Source organism: Triticum urartu, chromosome 4 (assembly GCF_003073215.2).
Source record: "Triticum urartu cultivar G1812 chromosome 4, Tu2.1, whole genome shotgun sequence".
Classification (NCBI taxonomy): domain Eukaryota; kingdom Viridiplantae; phylum Streptophyta; class Magnoliopsida; order Poales; family Poaceae; genus Triticum; species Triticum urartu.
Genome location: NC_053025.1, coordinates 103,224,275 through 103,242,039, shown reverse-complemented (window position 1 = coordinate 103,242,039; position 17,765 = coordinate 103,224,275). Strand labels below are relative to the sequence as shown.

General features: G+C 41.3%; 1 long non-coding RNA gene across 27 annotated transcripts; it reads right to left on the bottom strand.

The window, feature by feature from the left end:
* Positions 1 to 1,558: 1,558 nt before the first annotated feature.
* On the bottom strand, positions 1,559 to 15,285 carry LOC125550888. Of its 27 annotated transcripts, none has more exons than XR_007302004.1 (17): positions 14,770 to 15,284; positions 14,284 to 14,670; positions 14,038 to 14,210; positions 13,277 to 13,354; positions 12,896 to 12,994; positions 12,296 to 12,811; positions 11,517 to 11,645; positions 10,495 to 10,974; positions 10,151 to 10,326; positions 9,388 to 9,511; positions 9,125 to 9,295; positions 7,676 to 7,858; positions 6,895 to 7,055; positions 6,718 to 6,805; positions 6,580 to 6,633; positions 6,249 to 6,474; positions 5,619 to 5,935 (listed from the first exon to the last, which is right to left on the bottom strand). It is a non-coding gene; the product is annotated as an uncharacterized LOC125550888 (long non-coding RNA). The 27 variants fall into 27 exon arrangements; XR_007302008.1 differs by having other exon boundaries at positions 6,249 to 6,633; positions 14,770 to 14,850; positions 14,928 to 15,284; XR_007302000.1 differs by lacking the exon at positions 5,619 to 5,935 and adding an exon at positions 1,559 to 1,592 and having other exon boundaries at positions 6,249 to 6,633.
* Between the last annotated feature and the right edge of the window lie 2,480 nt (positions 15,286 to 17,765).

Sequence of the window (17,765 nt, the reverse complement as noted above, 5' to 3'; positions counted from 1 at the left end):
TCATCCATCGCTCTTCTTCAGGTAAGGTGGCATTGTAGGTTCCGGCGAAGCTTGGTACTTCTATGTTCAGGTATCTACTGACTTCCTTTAGGTGACGTCCAAAGGGTGTATCTTCTTCCGGTTGCGTGAACTTGTTCCTTGCATCCGCCATCCTAAAGAGTAGAAAAAATGAGAGGTCAGAGAAGAAGAGAATGCATAGTGATCTAAGTCTTTAGCTTAGTGGTTGTGTCCTACAATCAGCATGTGCTCTGATACCATCTCTGTAGCGACCAGACCTCAAATAGTCTGATCTCTGTGCTCAGATGTCATCCCTGGATCAGTAATGCTGACACCACACAGTACTTGAAGGATTTATAATAGAGTAGCAATCACACACTTATTACATCAAGTGTCTCAATAGAGAACTTATAACAATAAATATGGCTTAAGGCCATCTAATAACGATAACAGCGGAAGACTTGGAAGATAAGTGAGTTCATCAACTCCAACGGCATCACTGAGTATAGAACCACGACCTAAAACTCTTTAATCGTCGTCTGAAAAGTCTGCAATATTAACGTTGCAGCCCGAAATGGGTCAGCACATGGAATATGCTGACAAAGTAACACATAGAAAGTAATGGAATGAAACAGCTATACTATATGCATATTTGGCTGGTGGAAAGCTCTATGATTACAGTTTTGCGTAAAGCTATTTTTTCCCTCTGCAAAGAAATACATTTTATTTAACTATCATGATAGTTGTTAAACATTGAGAATGGTTGACAGCATTCTCAATCCCAATTAAGTATCATCATTAAACAAAACCCATCAAAATTAAATTTTAGAGTAACATGTTGCGATTCACATGATAATCCAAGTACTAGATATTCAAGATGTCCATAACCGGAGACACGACTAACCATGATTAGTTTATACACTCTGCAGAGGTTTGCGCATTTTTCCCCACAAGACTCGATCGCCTCCGTTTGGTTTCTCGCACTACACGGTGTTTGAGAAACGGATGACCGAGACATAGTCTTTCAGAAGCGCTAGCACCTTACGATGGATAGACCGTTACACCTACTTTCCCTACATCTGCTAGTCTACCCTGTAAGAGTTCGCACGACTTAATCAACTATGGTAGAGCCCATAATAGCTTGTGGCTGCACACGGAAGTTTCTAGTATGAAAAATCTCATGATCCCTTTGGGCCTGGGTGGCGGTCCATAAAGAAAAGCAGGCAATCCTGGAATATCCAGGTACTTCAATCCACCCAGATGTGTGTTTAAGTTGCCACCTTAGATAAACCATTAATTAACAAACTCACATATGTCATGAATATCACTCACCCAATCCACGTCTACTAGCATTGCATGGCATAATAGGCAAACGTAGAGTAACTCCCAAAGGTTTGATAATACAACAGGTAATAAATACTACCTCAACTACTTCCCATCCCATAATTTAATTAAATCCTAATCATGCAATGTTTGAGGGTTGATCTAATGCAATAAAACTGGGTAGTAGGAGGTATGATCAAAGTGTTACTTGCCTTGTTGATGATCCGCGAAACCTAGAGATTCGAAGTAACAGGCGGCACACTCCGGGTATTCTATCGTAGACAAACAAACAAGTATACAATAAGTATTCATTTAATGCACAGGTAAAACTCAAATAAGAGATCTAACCAGAAAGTTCAACTTAAGAACTCCAGTTTGCAAAAGGAATCAAATCAAACGAAGCAACGAAAATCAAACGGCAAAAGAAACAGGCTTCGTTTACTATTCTGGATCTAGGGCAATTTCTACAGTGGCAAAAACTTGTTTAAGTTGGTTAAACGGATAGAGGGTTTCGAGACAAAACTCCAGGTGCTTGAATCGCCTGATTCCGATAAACGAGCGAAAAGTTATACTAAAACGAAAATCGGATCAGGAATCACGATCAGAAAAAATACGGATTTAATCCAAGAAAAGAAAAAAGAACGAACGTTCGCTAGAACGAACGAACGGTCGCTATTTAAATAAATCAGAAAAACTGATCTATTAAAAAAACCAAAACTAAAAAAACGAACAAAACCGTCAGAAAACCGAACGGTTTTTCAGAAGAAAAAAAACCGGCGTCTAAAAAAAACTACCCGGCAACTCCAGCGAGGCTCCGGCGGCGGCTGCGGCGCTAGGGCGGCGGGGCGGCGTGCTAGGGTTTGGGAAGGATCCCGGGCTGGGCTCCCCGGCTTATAAAGCCCGGACGGGCCTAGTGTCCGGGTCGGACACGGCCCATAGGTCGGTTGCGTTTTTTTAATTATTCCGCGTAGAAAAACAAATAAAAGAAATATTAAACGGACTCTAAAAATCCTGAAATAAATTTTCCCCCGCTTCTAAAATCAAGCCGCACAAGGTGAACATTTATTTGGGGCCTAAATGAAATTTTGAAAAACGCACATTTTTCCTAATTTCAAATAAAATATCGAAAAACTCCGAAATAAAATCTTATTTGATTTTATTATTAAATCCTCAATATTTCTTTATTTTGGGAAAGTCATTTTATTTCCTCTCTAATATTTTTGTAATAGAAATAATTGATGATAAAATAATTAAAATCAAATGATCCTATTCTCAAAATTTGAGAAAACTCAAATATGAAAATAATGAAATCCCCAACTCTCTTCGTGAGTCCTTGTCCTTGAGTTGCATAGAATTTCTAGGATCAGAACCAAAAACAAATAAATTATGATATGCAATGATAATCTAATGTATAACATTCTAAATTAAAAATTTAGGATATTACACTACGCCTCCCACGGATTGATAAATCTTAGGTCATCCACTTGAGGGAAATTTGCTCGTCATCATCTTCATGTTATTTTACCACGGATTGTGAAAATGAAAAAAATGTTCGCATTTCAAAAAAAGGCATAAATATTTAAAAAATGTGCATACATTGTAAAAAAAATAATGTAAAACATATTTCAAACCATTAAAAATGTATATTACATTTTAAACAATTGTTTACACATTTCAAAAAAATGTATACATTTTTTATTGTTTATACAATGTAAATAAGACATTTTCGCATGATGTAAATTTTTTACCATTAAATAAATGTACCTAATATTTTAGGCAAATATTATCTCTTTTCATAAAAAAATGTTTGTACTACAACACAAAAAAAAGTTTCGCATAGGTTTGAAAATTGTATTTACATTAAGTAAATGTACGCAACATTCTTACAAATATTCACATGGATATAAAACAATTTGTGATTTTTGTAGAAAAATGTATACAATGTATTTTTTTGTATATCTTAGTACAATATTTATTGCCAGTAAACAAATATACAACATGTATTTGAAAAATGTTACCGTGTATTTGAAAAAGTGTTCAAAACATGTATTTACTTTAAATGTACACCATGTATTTAAAAAATGTCGATTGTGGACCTAAAGATTAGACATATGTTAAAACCTGATAAAAAATAAAAAGCAGATAAAATGAAGATAACCAAGAAATAAACAAAGGAAAACAAACAAAGAAAAGATATCCAGGAAAACCAGTGAATAATTAAATGAAACCAAAGTATAAGGAAGTAAAAACCCAAAGAAAACATGTGACAAGGAAAATATAACCAGAGTATAACGAAAAAAAGGAAAAACCAAAGAAAATCGGTGAAAAATAAGTAAATAAAGACGAAGAAAACAGAGTAGAGCGAACCTACAACAACATGAGCGGCAGCGCTCGGCCTGCGTTAATGGGTCGGCCCAATAGTCGCCCACCCATAGGTGATTTCTAGAGAGCAACTAGTTGATGAGCACTCATTCGGGCGCCTCCCAACATTCACTTGGGGTGCTCTGACAGCGTGTTTACAGCCGCCGTCACGTGTCGCGCTTTGGATGCTTCCACCGGATTTTTTTCCCGTATATGTTTTCGACTTTTTAGATAATTTAATCAGTGTTTCTTCGCTTTCCGATTTTCCACCTGTCTATCTTAGATTTTGACCCAAAAAAGTTGGAAAAAAAATTTGCATGAAAAAACAAAATTTTCTCCCGCAAGAAGCACAGTTTTGATTCTGCGTGAGGCATGGCCATGCCTCTCGAAAACGAAAAAAATGTGTTTTTTTCCTTGCGGGGCACGCTTTTGCTTCTGCAGGAGGCACGGTCGTTCCTCTCACAAAAGAAAAAAAAGTGTTTTCTCTTTTTTTTTTTTCATGAGAGACACGGTTTTCCATCCGTGAGAGGCATGGTTTTACTTCTGTGAGAGGCACGGCCACACCTCTCAGAAACGGAAGAAAAAATATTTTCTCCTTTTTTCTTCTTTCGTGAGAGGCATAGTTTTGCACTCACGAGAGGCACGGTTTTACTTTTGCAAAAGGCACTCGAAAACGACTTACGGAAAAAGAAAAAACATGCTCCCGGTTCTGTTTTTTCATTAAAAAAAGTTCGTCAAACCTATCAATATGAGATCTAGTTTTAATAATCTCAACACAAGGAATGCAACTGTAAAAACGGTTTGAGATGTAGACGAACAGTTTAATAGATAAAGCATTTTAAATAAACAGATCTATGAAAAATGAAAAACCCTTAAGTGGTGCAACATTGACACACACTATTTGTCGCAATCGTGGAAGTGATCTTCGAAGAAGTACTCTTGATTAATTAGTGATTTCGTGATTCCTAACACTGTTCTCGCGTGTGGCGTGTGTTTTATCGCGAAATCTATATATACTAATAGAATGCCCATGCGTTGCCACGGGCTCTTGAAATAGTTTGCAAAAGTTACATGTTAACTTTCTAAGGCCTTGCCCACCGTAGATCCAGACCCCTGCCATTGATTCCACCCCGCCTTGGCCACCGCCTGCCGCCGCGCTGCCCCATCGTGTTTGCCTCCGCCAGCCCCGACCCTGCCCGCCTCCTCTCCGGCCGCCTCCGCCTCCGGTCCATCCTCTGCCTGGCCCCGCTCCGTCTGCCTCCTCTCTGGCGCTGCTCCGTCCGCCGCCCGCTCCTTCCGCCTCCGCCCCGCGCCGCACGCCGCCGCCCCGCTCCGTCCGCCTCCGCCCCGCACGTCGCCGCCCCGCTCCCCGCTCGGCCACCGCCCGCTCCCCAATGGCGCCGAAGAAGACGCCGAAGGGCAAGTCCGGTTTCTTCGGCATGAGGGCGAAGCTTCCGGGAACTTCGAACTGGAGTTCTCCGACGCCTGGCAGCGTTCGTGGCTCGGCATGTATCCCACCGCCGATGAGGCCGCGCATGCTTACGACGTGGCGGTGTGGCGTGCCGGACAGCCGAAGACGGACCTAAACTTCCCGGAGGTCGAGTCCCAGGCGATGGTGGAGTGGCTCGTGCCGCAGGGCATCCGGATGGGGGAGATGCCGGCTAAGAAGGCGAAGAAGAGACCGGCGGTTGTTGTCGCTCCCTGCAAGAGCAATGAGGCGGCGATGGCTTGGTTTGCGCGATTTGTAATTTGCTGCAAAGCCATCTCTAATGAAATGCTATTTGCTACATTTTTTAAATAGGAAAATTATTCCGATCAGCCAGCCATAACTCAACAGACCAATCTCTAATGAAATGCTATTTGCTACATTTTTAAATAGAAAAATTATTCCAATCAGCTAGCCATAACTCAACAGACCAATCCGAACCCATATTTTCTAAAGTAAAGAAATTATTTCCCTTATAGATCAAGATGCGAAAGTGTTGTTTGCCCGACTGCTATGTTCCTACACACGCAGAGCAAATTATTTTTCAAATCAAGGAATTAAGAAAAGGAAGAATATCATGATGTTCGTGGCACTTGCCAGGTCTGCCATGCTACCATGGCATCGTCTTTTTAGTCTCTACCCACATGCTGAGTTGAGAAATAATCTTCAGATATACCCACTGCTAACACACTCGCGCACCGGCTGCCCATTGCCTCTTGCGCCACCCGCGCGCTCTCTCGGCCCAATGTTGTTGATTGGAATGCGGGACTGAAGGTAATCAATTAACAGGTTTTAGTTCTGCTTGGCATCAATATTTGGCACTTGTCAATCCATCTAACGCACAAAAAATCGACTCTCAGACATAAAAGTGATCTAACTCATTTGTCAAGTACCCTGCTCTAAAAACTCGGTGACAAATGAATCTAGTAGAAGTAAAAATGGTAAGAAGCCCTCATCTCAAACTATAACATAGCTAAAATTAATTAATTTAACAATTGTGGTTCAATAGTTGGAACACTGCAGTTTTCTTTATATGGACTTATACTAAAGACAATTTAGGTATGGAAGAGAAAAACATCACCTCCAATCATTAACATCCCAATATTCTGACGTAGATATAGCACTGACTTCTCTAGATGAACAATGATCCCAATGTCCCTCTTACTGGATAGCAAGTCCAATGTCAACAGCAATACGCAATAGGGAGTGACATATGAAATCTTGTGGCCCATAGCAATTAGAGTCCTCCTCAAGAACTTATCCTGCTTCGATAACCACATATGAACCAACCATAGAAGCTCCATGGCCTGAAAAATTGGATGTGGGGAGCCATGCTTATAACATTTAGACCTGTGACCAAGGCATATATCAAGACCTTTTGCCAAACTTGAATTTCAATCCAAAATGATTACAATGGACTTAGCTATAGAAATGCCTTCCTTGGTCTCTTCCCTTAATTTGCCAGTCTGTGTGCATATAAATGTTACAAGAAATCAAAACCCAAGAGGTATCAGCAAAAGAAGGCACTATGAACTGAGAGAAGTAATTACCTCTTCTAGTATAGTCTTAAACACTTTCCATATCTTTTGTACGAGCTCTTGTTGAACTTGAGAGTCATTATTGTCATAAAGTTCATAACTGAAAGACAATATAAGATGTTATATTAGTTGCATCTTTATTTGGGTTTAGCATGTCTATGAACATATAGAACGTAGATAAAGTTGTACCTCTCAAGATCATGGTAAAAAAGCAGAGTCGTCTCCACTTGTGTGGCACATGAAGAAAATTTACTGGATCGGAACACACACCAGCACTTGTTCTCTTTATGGACCATGGCACAAAATTTGTGATATCAGCAAAAGGAATTTCTGGCGCCATTCTCAATGTTCTGTTCATTCACACGCAATGGAATTATCTGTAACATTATATATGTACATGATGCATACTGAAGTATAAGCATAATCTCTCATTTTGTTAAAAATGTTTCCTTTTTGTACATGGATTATCAAAACCTGTCCTATAAATTCTCATATGCTAGAAAAAGGTACTACTTTTAGACGTACCAAAATACCAAAGTGAAATATATTTAGTATATCCATCGGTTCATGGAGGCATGTATTGATGATGCCCCACATGGGGGGCCTGTTTTAGAAGATGATTGTTCTTATAAAGGTGAATGTGGGCATGTGTGTACTGATATGAAGGTGAATTTGCCTCCCATTTATGGTCTTAAGATTTGTTGTAGATTAGAGAAACTAAAACAGACATGTCTGATGGTGGTCATGTTTATTATTCCTGCAATTTCAGAGGTATATATATTGACTATGGCAGTTGGCAACCATAGTTGCAGTTCTCCCTATTCTCAAAATAATTATGCAAATCTCAGATGATAATAGTACAAGGATGCCCAAAAATCTAAAGTAGAAGTGAAATGATGCTATTGTTTTTACTTCTAAAAGAGTAGCCAATATAATAATCTAAACTATAACTTCAGATGCTTACACGCACCTTGGGTAGTTGTCACCACTAAATTTTCTCCGATCAATAGTCAGTGTTTCAACTCTCCATAAAGCATGATTTGCATTATTTTTACCACGTATAATGAAAATCGCTGGTAACTTCATATCTCATTTGCTCACCAATGGCAACTGGAATGTGTGTGTTGGAATAGAGGCCTGAAATACTGTAAGCCTAGCAAAGAAGCACGTTGTCACTCCCAGGAAACTCCATGAATAATAATGTATTTTGGAAAGGAGGAAAAGTTCAATTTCCAAGTAGGTGGGCATTGTACAACAATGAGTTTACTAAACTGTACTCCCTCTGTTCCTAAATAGAAGTCTTTTAAGAGATCTCGATAAGAACTACATATGGATGTATATAGACATATTTTAGAGTATAGATTCACTCATTTTGTTTAGTATGTAGTCTGCATTGGAATCTCCAAAAAGACTTATATTTAGGAACGTAGGGAGTACATATTACAATGCACACTTGTTGTACTGGCATAGTTTAGATTATAATCGGTTTATAGGCACAAACAAATTAAATTACTCATAAATATTTAAACCAGACAGATGGTTGATTATGTTTAAACCAGACAGATGGTTTCATTCAGTGGATTAGAGCGAACAAACACACATCAATGATTATTAGAGGAGTTGGGGCAGGAAATCAAGTGACCAGAATTGAACTCTCTCTCTCTCTCTCTCTCTCTCTCTCTCTCTCTCAATTCAGGGCAATTCATTAATATATGTTGCTCCTTTCAGTTCAGGGCCTTCCTTTTCTTGTGCCAGCACACATGCCACCTAAATCGATATGGCTGAAATACATGCCATCACACATGCCACCTACATAGAAATGGCTGAAACACCATTCTAAGAAATACATTACACATAAGCTTGATGGCAGAACTATTGTCAATGTAAAATATTTGTAAGCCTAATTGAGAACTATGTCAGAAAATAAAATAAAATAAAATTGTCACTATTGTATTCTTGTAAAACAAATTATCACTCGTGTTCTTGGTAAACACGATGATATGTAAACAGTCAATGAGATTATTAGAAGTGATAAAAATGGAAATGCACAAGAAGTACAACATATTAACAAAAAAATTAGAGCAAGGACTGACATGATGATAGGAAAAATGAATCAATGAAGTTATTAGAAGTGATAAAAAAAGAAATGCACAAGCAATGCAAAATACTAAAAAGAATTCTAGAAGGTTTCACATGACTATGGGCAAATGATTTTTGCTTTCAGCGAATTTATGGAGACAACAGGTGGCTCTGAGCTTGGCAACCTAGCATGTACTGAATATATCTCTGAATGACTTACTACAAGTGTGTGTCATTAAAGTAACGAAATTGTTCTTCACAAGCTTGATTCATGATAATCAAGGGCCAATGCATCAAACTTATGCATAGAAAAGAGACCAAGTTGATGCAAAACTCTTACATATTACAACACCGCTGCCACTGCAATTCAGGCAACTCCTTGTGTGCCGCCTTATTCTTCTATATCCGCAGCAAGTTCATTTGGTCCGCAAATTGTTTGGCCGAATGCACTTATTAACATTACAACACATAGGCAAGCTAGAAATCTTCGTATAAGGGGGATACCTTCTTCCTACATGAGATTAAAAAAAATGTACATCAGACTTCAAAGCAAAATGATCCTTGACCATTGAGAGAATCAAATTAAATGATGGTAGCACGTACAAGAAGCACAACAGGAATCATGACCAAAAACATGTTACTCAACCTCGATGCCAGGTAACAGGAGCATCAAAATCTTGGTCTTACAGGGATAGAATGATCTGCAATCTGCGTCTTCCAATAAGGACTGCATTAGTAGCAACTCGAAATTAGAACATTGTTGTAATCATCTCTTATATCTGAATTAGATTATAGGATACCCGTCCCACAAACAAAATATTTGGTTCTCTTACCCAGAAATAATGTTCAGATACACTATCTTAACAATCAGCTTCAAATGTGCAAAACAATTCTAATAAATGTAGCTTTAGTAGATAAAAGAAATTCAAAAATGTCTGAAGACATTTCAACTTATTTCTTAACAACACAAACAACTGGCACAAACTACCTTTTTAATACTCTTTGTTGATTGTACAAAAAATATAAAATAAAAGCTAGAGCAAAAATAACATTCCTGAAACTTTGAACCAGTAAGAGTTCCATCCGGAAAACAATCGAGGAACAATGGAAAATCTTTAGCTTACACACTTTTGTGTTTTACTAAATTATAGTTGGTGAGTATTATATAGAATGCTAAGGGCACACTGAAATCATAATAATAAATGCTAGAGATAGATAATCACCACCATAATAGAATTTTATTAGAATATGTAGCAATGTATATTGTGATTCCTTTTTTCCATCAACCTAGCTAAATTTGGATATACAAATGATTAGCATATGCCATGATGTTCTACTTATCAACTTAGTATGAACAACCATATACCTTGACAAAGTTCAGATGCCAAATCATTTCAGCAGCCTTGGTGACCAAATTACAGGAGAACACATTGTGCGGAACCCTATGAAACATCCAGAGGAGGTCGTAGCTAGCTCCAAAATGACTATTATTCTTCCATCCTCCTCCAGCTTCACCAGAAATGCTCACCTCTCTTCACCCATCTTCAAAGAAAGTACGGTTGCAGTAAATAGTGAGAAAGGGTAAGTTGTATTTTTTTCTTAGTTAATTATGGAAAAATAAATAAGCTCGAGTTGGATGTCCATCAATCAAAAATAAAAGGCATAGAAGAAAGAAAGAGTAAAAGGGAAAGAGAGGAAGTAAGCGGGCACCTAAAGCGATGCCGGCAATTCAAGAAGGAGAGAGTAGTGAGCGTTCGTTTTCGTGCTCGGGAGCTTCCATGTGGCCTGATGTTGTGCAGGGCGGGCACGCCGGATTCCCCTTCCTTGCCCTCTACCTCCGCACGCGCAATCTCGACTTGTTGGTCAAACCGCACGTGGGAGCCAGCGCATGGCGCCCCTCGGCGTGTAGGGCGGTGATGCTCCCCTGCGGCACGCAGGTCGACCTTGACAACTGCCGACTGCAGTAGGGCCGACACGAACTCAAAGCGGCGGCTTTGAGAGAAGGTGGGTGCGAACTCTTCCTCTTTCTTTCTTCCAAGATTCCATTATATTCCTAGACAGAAGTGTGAGATGTTTTAGATAGTGTTGCGTTCATGCCTCTATAGGTTTTTTTGCTCCGTCTTCTTTCATCTTGGCATGTTCCTTCTACTTGAACAGACCCCACTTTTAGAGTTGGCTTCACCCTCACACCTTCAAAGGAAGAACGGAAAATGGCCTGAGTGAGTCAATGTTCTCGCTACTAAAAAAAGTGTAAAACTTGATTCCTTTGCTAGAGACTTTCAGTTTAATTTAGTCACCAGAATATCGCCTTGTGGTGAAGCTTTGTTTTTATTCACATGACAAAAAGTAAGGCAAAAAAACTCTTTTTATTGCCTTCCAAATTTCAGGAATAAAATATGGATAAGTTTGAACATTGCTCTAGCTTAGAATCGAAATACTACAAAAATATAGAAAAAAGCTTTGTGCTATGAACAAATGTGTCGGTTCTTGTTACTTTTTTGTGTAGCTTTGATGAAGGTTGTTAAGGTTCAAAGAGAACATATTATTGCATCAGTGGGAGTGTGAATAAAATAAGAGGGTGAAGGCAACTTGCCATTTTATTAATAAACAATTTATAAGGTCATAGAATCTATTGTATTTTCACATAACAAAATAAGGGAGCACACATGAATGCCTTATGATTCGATAAGTACCTTAGCTATATTGTTTATTCAACATAAGAAGGAAAATACCTTGCAAGCAAATATGGTAACTGAAACAACTCAGAGACGCCTGCTGATTCCTACTTCCTTACATTCTCTCTGGACCATGGTTTATATCGTAGGGGGAGCACATGGAGCATTCATTGGAACTATTGGAGGCTACACCAAAACATTACAGAGTTAGTTGAGCAATCAAGACATGTAAAAGAAGTAAGTTGTATTATTTCTTGACACCTACTGCACTTTCTAGGACGAACCAAACAGTAATTATGATGAACAGAAAATACATGATGCTATGGCCTGTCTTTATGAATATGCAAAGCAGCACCATACTTTCTGCATTGGGGAAACCTTACTCTCTCTCTAATGGAAATATGTGCAAATGAGTTCCAATGATACAGTGGGGAAAACTAATGGACATACCATTTTTTTCCAGGGAAGCCAATGTACACATTTAGGCTATGCATTCCTTTCATATATCTTCTCGTGACTGTTGTTATATCATTTTGAATCTCTGAACATATTTGTATATTGCAGTTTGATTCTTCCAAAAGTAATAATAAAGAAGAGCATATTCTAATTTATTCATGGATTAAACACATATAGTGAATTATCTGTCATGAGACGGCGGGGAGAAAATTAATTTTATTCCAAGATGTCTGATGTTATGCCATATCGACATGCATCAAAACATAAAAAGACTCTACGAAGCGCACCCAAATTATAACAGTTGTGTGATGAATTTTATGTGCAAAGCCAATTTATCTGTATCTTAAAGACAGATTTTCACAGTACATTTTGGAACTTACCACAAATCGCAGGTCAAATACGTGGCACCATCTGATCATCTCCAGGAACCATACATTCAACCTTCCTTGTAAACGATCATCCACCACACGCAGATCCACCCGATTCTTGTTAACTGGCCATTCAGCCTGAACTCCTTCACAATGTTTTCTCCCATCAGGATTATAAGATTTGGATAAGTATGCTTGAACCATTTCCTGCTAGTGGAAGTAATATTGATTTGAAAAAGCCCAATAAGCCGTTGCCAACAAATATCTGACTCTAGTACATTTTTACTTGCTTTGCAACATCGGTTGATGTGAATGATAGAATTTTGTGGTAGAAACTAAGCACGCCCCTTGGGTTCGGCTCATCAAGCTTCAATCCAGCTTGCCTAGGGAACTTAATTATCTCCCATATCACCTTTAACTATGTTATTGACTGTATCTACTTGCAACTTCAGGATCTTCGTATGCGACCTGATACAACCCTTGGACACCTACGTCGTACTCCATTCTGTGAAGCTATGCCGTCGCTGGCTGCATGAACACCAGGACCAAACCGTCTTGGAGAAATGCTTGCACTTCCAATCATACAAAAAAATATTTGGACAATAATCTGACCTGCTTGTCCTGAAGCATTGCCACTCGCATGTTCTGGTGGATCCGCAATCACCTCGTCACGCCCACGAGTACTCAGACCGTCACACTATTTAGATTCATCTTCAGAAAAAAAAAATCTCTTTCAGTAATGCAGAGCACATTCCAATCTATAAACTAATTTTGTAGTTCAAACTGGGCCTTAGCATCACCACGTGTATAGAAAAAGTCGCATCAACAGTTCTTTTCATGAAGGATTTGTTAATTTTGAACAAAGGAGCATTACCATCAAAACATAACAAAGTTGGCTTTAAATCAAGAAATGTCCTTTGTGCAAGAACTTCTAGGTATAAATCCTATCATGCAAGCTTCCACATAATGTGCTTATAGATTCAGACAATTTACCACTGTCACCATCATCGCTATCCAATGCAGTTTTCCCAAGTAAGCAAGTTACCATTTCTTCCATAGCTTCTGCAAACTCTGTGTACATTTGATCACAATGAATTATGAGTGTACTATTACACAATCACATGCTATCGATTAGAAGTGACTTGGGCACCGTTATTTCGTTAAAAAAACTATATCTAAGGAATATTAGAGCACACCATATACGATGTTTGCTTACAGGTTCGATGCGACATTATATGCTTAAGTTCCTAATATTCATAACAAGTAGGAAAAACTCCCAGCCAAACGATGTACACATGAAAGAAACAACACACTTTTTTGGCATTTGCTAAATAACCAGGGGAGTACATACAAAACGTAAGATGTCTTGGAGCTTCAAGGTCTAACAGTATATATATTGCCTTTTGCTTACAGGATCAAAGGAGAATGTAGCACATGACAACAATGTAACTGCATGAGAAAGAACTTAGTACCATCCTCCGCTCACAAATTACAAATTTCTGAAACTTCTCACAAATCACAATAGTTTGCATGGGATCTCTAATGCATGGGTAACTAAACCACGAGGTTACTATTCCAAACTTCTCTACCTTCACTTTTTTAATTATATGCTTGATCAACTAAGAGATGATTTTGAATTAGCTTGTGCTATTTTCTCAAGAATCCTTTTGTGCAAATGGAATCAATCATCAATCATATCAGAAAGAGAAAAAAAACAAGAAACGAGATTATTTTAATGGCAAGCAAAACTTTACTTGGTTCAAGAAGTGGTGGTTGCCGACCTCCTCCCTTAAGTCGAGCACCGCCATGACGGTGCCTACGGTGAGCATGTCAGCGCCAGCGTCCCGGAGAAGCGGGCTCTCCTTCCACATGGACACAACAACACCAGATACATCAAAGAGGCCAACCAGGTGAATGACCTGCAGCGCTGCTCTTGACGGTGAGATCTTTCTGGCACTTCCAATGATAGTAAATGAACCAACTAAATAAAAATTAATTACCATGCCCACCGCTGCCTAAATCTCAAGTACTATTGTATTGCAGGAGTAAGACCGGCATGATTTAAATGTGTGGGCATACAGTACGTTGGGTGCCGGAATTGATACAGAACCTGTTGGCGGCGTCGACGAATCCTAATGTGACGAGGAAATACATGGCAAGGTGGTTCATGTCCTGCTTGTAGATCTTGACATCGCAGCTTCCGCTCCCACTTGTGGCGTATCACGACCTTCTTCGAAGACACGATAGAGGCCACGGAACGGAACTGACTGCACCACGATGAGGGAGGCTGGGTGCAGTGATGGTGGTGACGCCCATGAGAGGGAGGGATCTTTGGGGAGGGGCATGGGGCGGGAATAGAGAAAATGGAAGATGGCCGGCCAGGGGACCTAAAATGTCACCATGAAACACGCGATGAGGACGAAAATCCCGCCAAAATCAGTATCAAGCGCAAAATAAATTGACGCCCAAATTAGGATTTAGAGGACCTGGACGTGGGCGAGGAAGGCCGTCATCGGAGGGGCACGCAGCCCACGGCGGCGAGCTCCAAGACGCGGCCATGGCGGCACCTGCAGAGAGGAACGACGCTCAGTTCAGAGGAGAGAGAGAGGTAGGGGAAAAGAAGAGAAGGGAGAGAGGGAGGCACGGCGGCGGGATCCAGCTGCCTGCTCCCGGCGAGGTCAAGAAATCGCTCGGGCGAGGTCGGACGGGAACACGCAGCGGCGGCGGAGGACGGGGCTAGGAACCCTAGCAGGGTGAGGGAGTCATGGGTGGCGATGGATTGTATTCTGTGGGCACCTGCAGACCTGTGGCCAAGGCATATATCAAGACCTTTTCGCCGCCTAACCTTGACGAGAAAGCGGATCCGACAATGAGGAAAAGGGTGGGAACGATGGAGGTGGCTGAGCGGGAGGGAAGCAGGGGCGGCGGCGGCGGCGGAGCGAGAGATAAGGGCAGCGCCAGGGGTGAATCGAGAGGAGGGTTTTTTTTCGTGCGAGGGAGGGTAGGCCGTCGTCCGATTTTTTGTTCGCTAGTCATAGTTGTCTTAACCTACGAAATTTCGTAGATTTTTTTAAGATGAAAAAAACTAGCGAAGGTGGGACGAAAATTGACCGGCGGAGACTACCAACTGCTTCATTAGAAGTAGAGATCTCGCTTATGTAAGGTGCTCCTTCCATCTCGCCTGATGTTGTTTCCTGTGGTGTGTCTACTGTGTCGTCATAGTTTCATCTTTATTTTTGAGTAAATAAGTTTCGTCTTTTTTCCGTTCGCTGATGCTCCTTCGTTAGGTTTTCTTTGGGTTTTTTCATTTTCTTTTGGTTTTTCCTTGTTTCTCATTAGTTTTCTTTATTCGGTTTTTATTTTATTTTCTTTTATTTTTCTTCTTTCTTCTTATTTTTTTTGAGAGTACGTCGAGGCATATCATAGCTTTATAGAAGATAGAGTTGTATATGCAAGAATACTACCACCCATTGCATACGAACACCACACACCCAGGTAAGACCAAATACAACTATCAACGACCAAACAAAACTACAAAGCAAAAGTGCATGTCCTGACCGAAAACAACGTCGCGTCTCGACTAATGTTGGGCACCTTCGAAGACCACCGGCTCCCATTGAACTTTGTTTGTCAACGCACCATCCACCCTGAATGCCGAAGAGAAGGTGGCAAGTGAATGGTAGGACTGATCAGCTCCGAGGAAGACACGTCTTGGACACACCGATGACAGACGTACATAGTGCCACTGAGGATCAAAATAGGACCACGATTAACAGTGGGGGAAATAACGAGGAACCAAGCCGTGTCTCCAAACACGATGCTCCTAACAGAGGAGCGACGTCGAGGACGTCGCCATCGCGCCGATCCTACAACAAATCGAGGCTTTTGCCCAGAGACAATAACCAACTCCACACAAGCAAGGGAGATGTCGAATACACATCAACAACGCCTCCAAGAAGGAAAACGACACCCACATGTGCCATCGTCGTCAGCCTGGCAGAAGCCGTGCAAGATTTTCATCCGACCATCGCACATCTCCACACCTCGAAGTAATTGGGTAGCACTGTCCAAGTAGCTTAGAACCGCCGCCACTGCAACACCTCACCGTCGTAGCTGCAAAGCCGAGGACCGCATGGCAGAGAGAAGCGCAGTCCAACCAACTCCTTCCACCTGGCCGAGGGACAACAACCACCAACACCTTCGGCAAGAGCATGGAATGACCCTGAAGGCTGTCACCCACTCCAAGGGACAGCCTTTCGACAACCCATCACCTAACCACATGGACAACTCCCACGCCGGCACCACCGGGAGAGCAACGTCGCTCGCCACCCAACCCAGAGGTGGCCCGATGCTCGCTGCTCACCAGGAACTCTATCCTAGCCTAGCCATCACAGCGCCGCCACCATTCTGGTTGGTAGATTGGGCCGCCGCCTCCAAACACATCGACGCGCCAATCCGCCTCACCAAGACCACCACTCCTCCATGCCTCCCGCTGTGCACTGTCGACGGCCACAACCACACCGAGCCACCACCCCTCCAAGACCACCACTCCTCCACGCCTCCCGCTGTGCACCATCGACAGCCACAACCACACCGAGCTACCACCTCAGCCGCTTGCACCACCATCATGCCCAGCAGCCATGGAGGCCCAGCATCACCACGCCTGAAGGTAGCAACGACCGAATCCCGACTGGCCAGATTTAGATCCGGGCGAGCCGAATCGGACCGAGCCGAGACCCCTGGCCGTCGCTGTCACAGGCAGCACCACCTGATGGGGCCGCGCCACCATCACAACCACCGCGCCGAGCCGCTGCTGGAACTTCGATGCCCCACGCCGCCAAGCTCATCCAACGGAAGAGCGCCACGCCATGGCTAGGAGGAGCAGGCCGCGCCGAGGAGAGACCCCGCCGCCCCGCCGCTGCCGGGGCTTTGCCCGACAGGGACGAGGGAAGGGGAGGGATGGGGGATCAGGGGGGAGTTGTAGGGTTACCCTCGTGTCGTCTCAAGGAGGGACGCGGGGCTCGGGGTTCAGAACCTGGTGCCCACAGACATATTTGTTGCTCTTTTCTTCTTTATTATACCTTGTGTTTTTCGTTAGTTTTCGTCAGTTTTTCTTTTCTTCGTCTTCATATATGTTGATTTTCTTTGTTCCTTTCTCGATTTTTTCCTTTCTTTTTGTTTCCTTATCGGTTTTCACTGCCTTTTTCTTTCTTTTTTTTCCTTTTTTTTCTTTGTTTCTTTCTCGGTTTTCACTGCTTTCGAAATACACGATGTACATTTTTTCCCCTTAAATACAAGTTTTGAGCGCCTTTTTGAATACATGTCAATATTTTTCAAATACAGGTGGACATTTTTTCAACGGGAATAATTTTTTTTCTCACATAGTGTATATTTTTCGTATACATCAGGAATATTTTAGGACATTTGACATTTTTTAATACAATTTTTAAATATACTTTTTTATTTATGCCTTTATTCAATG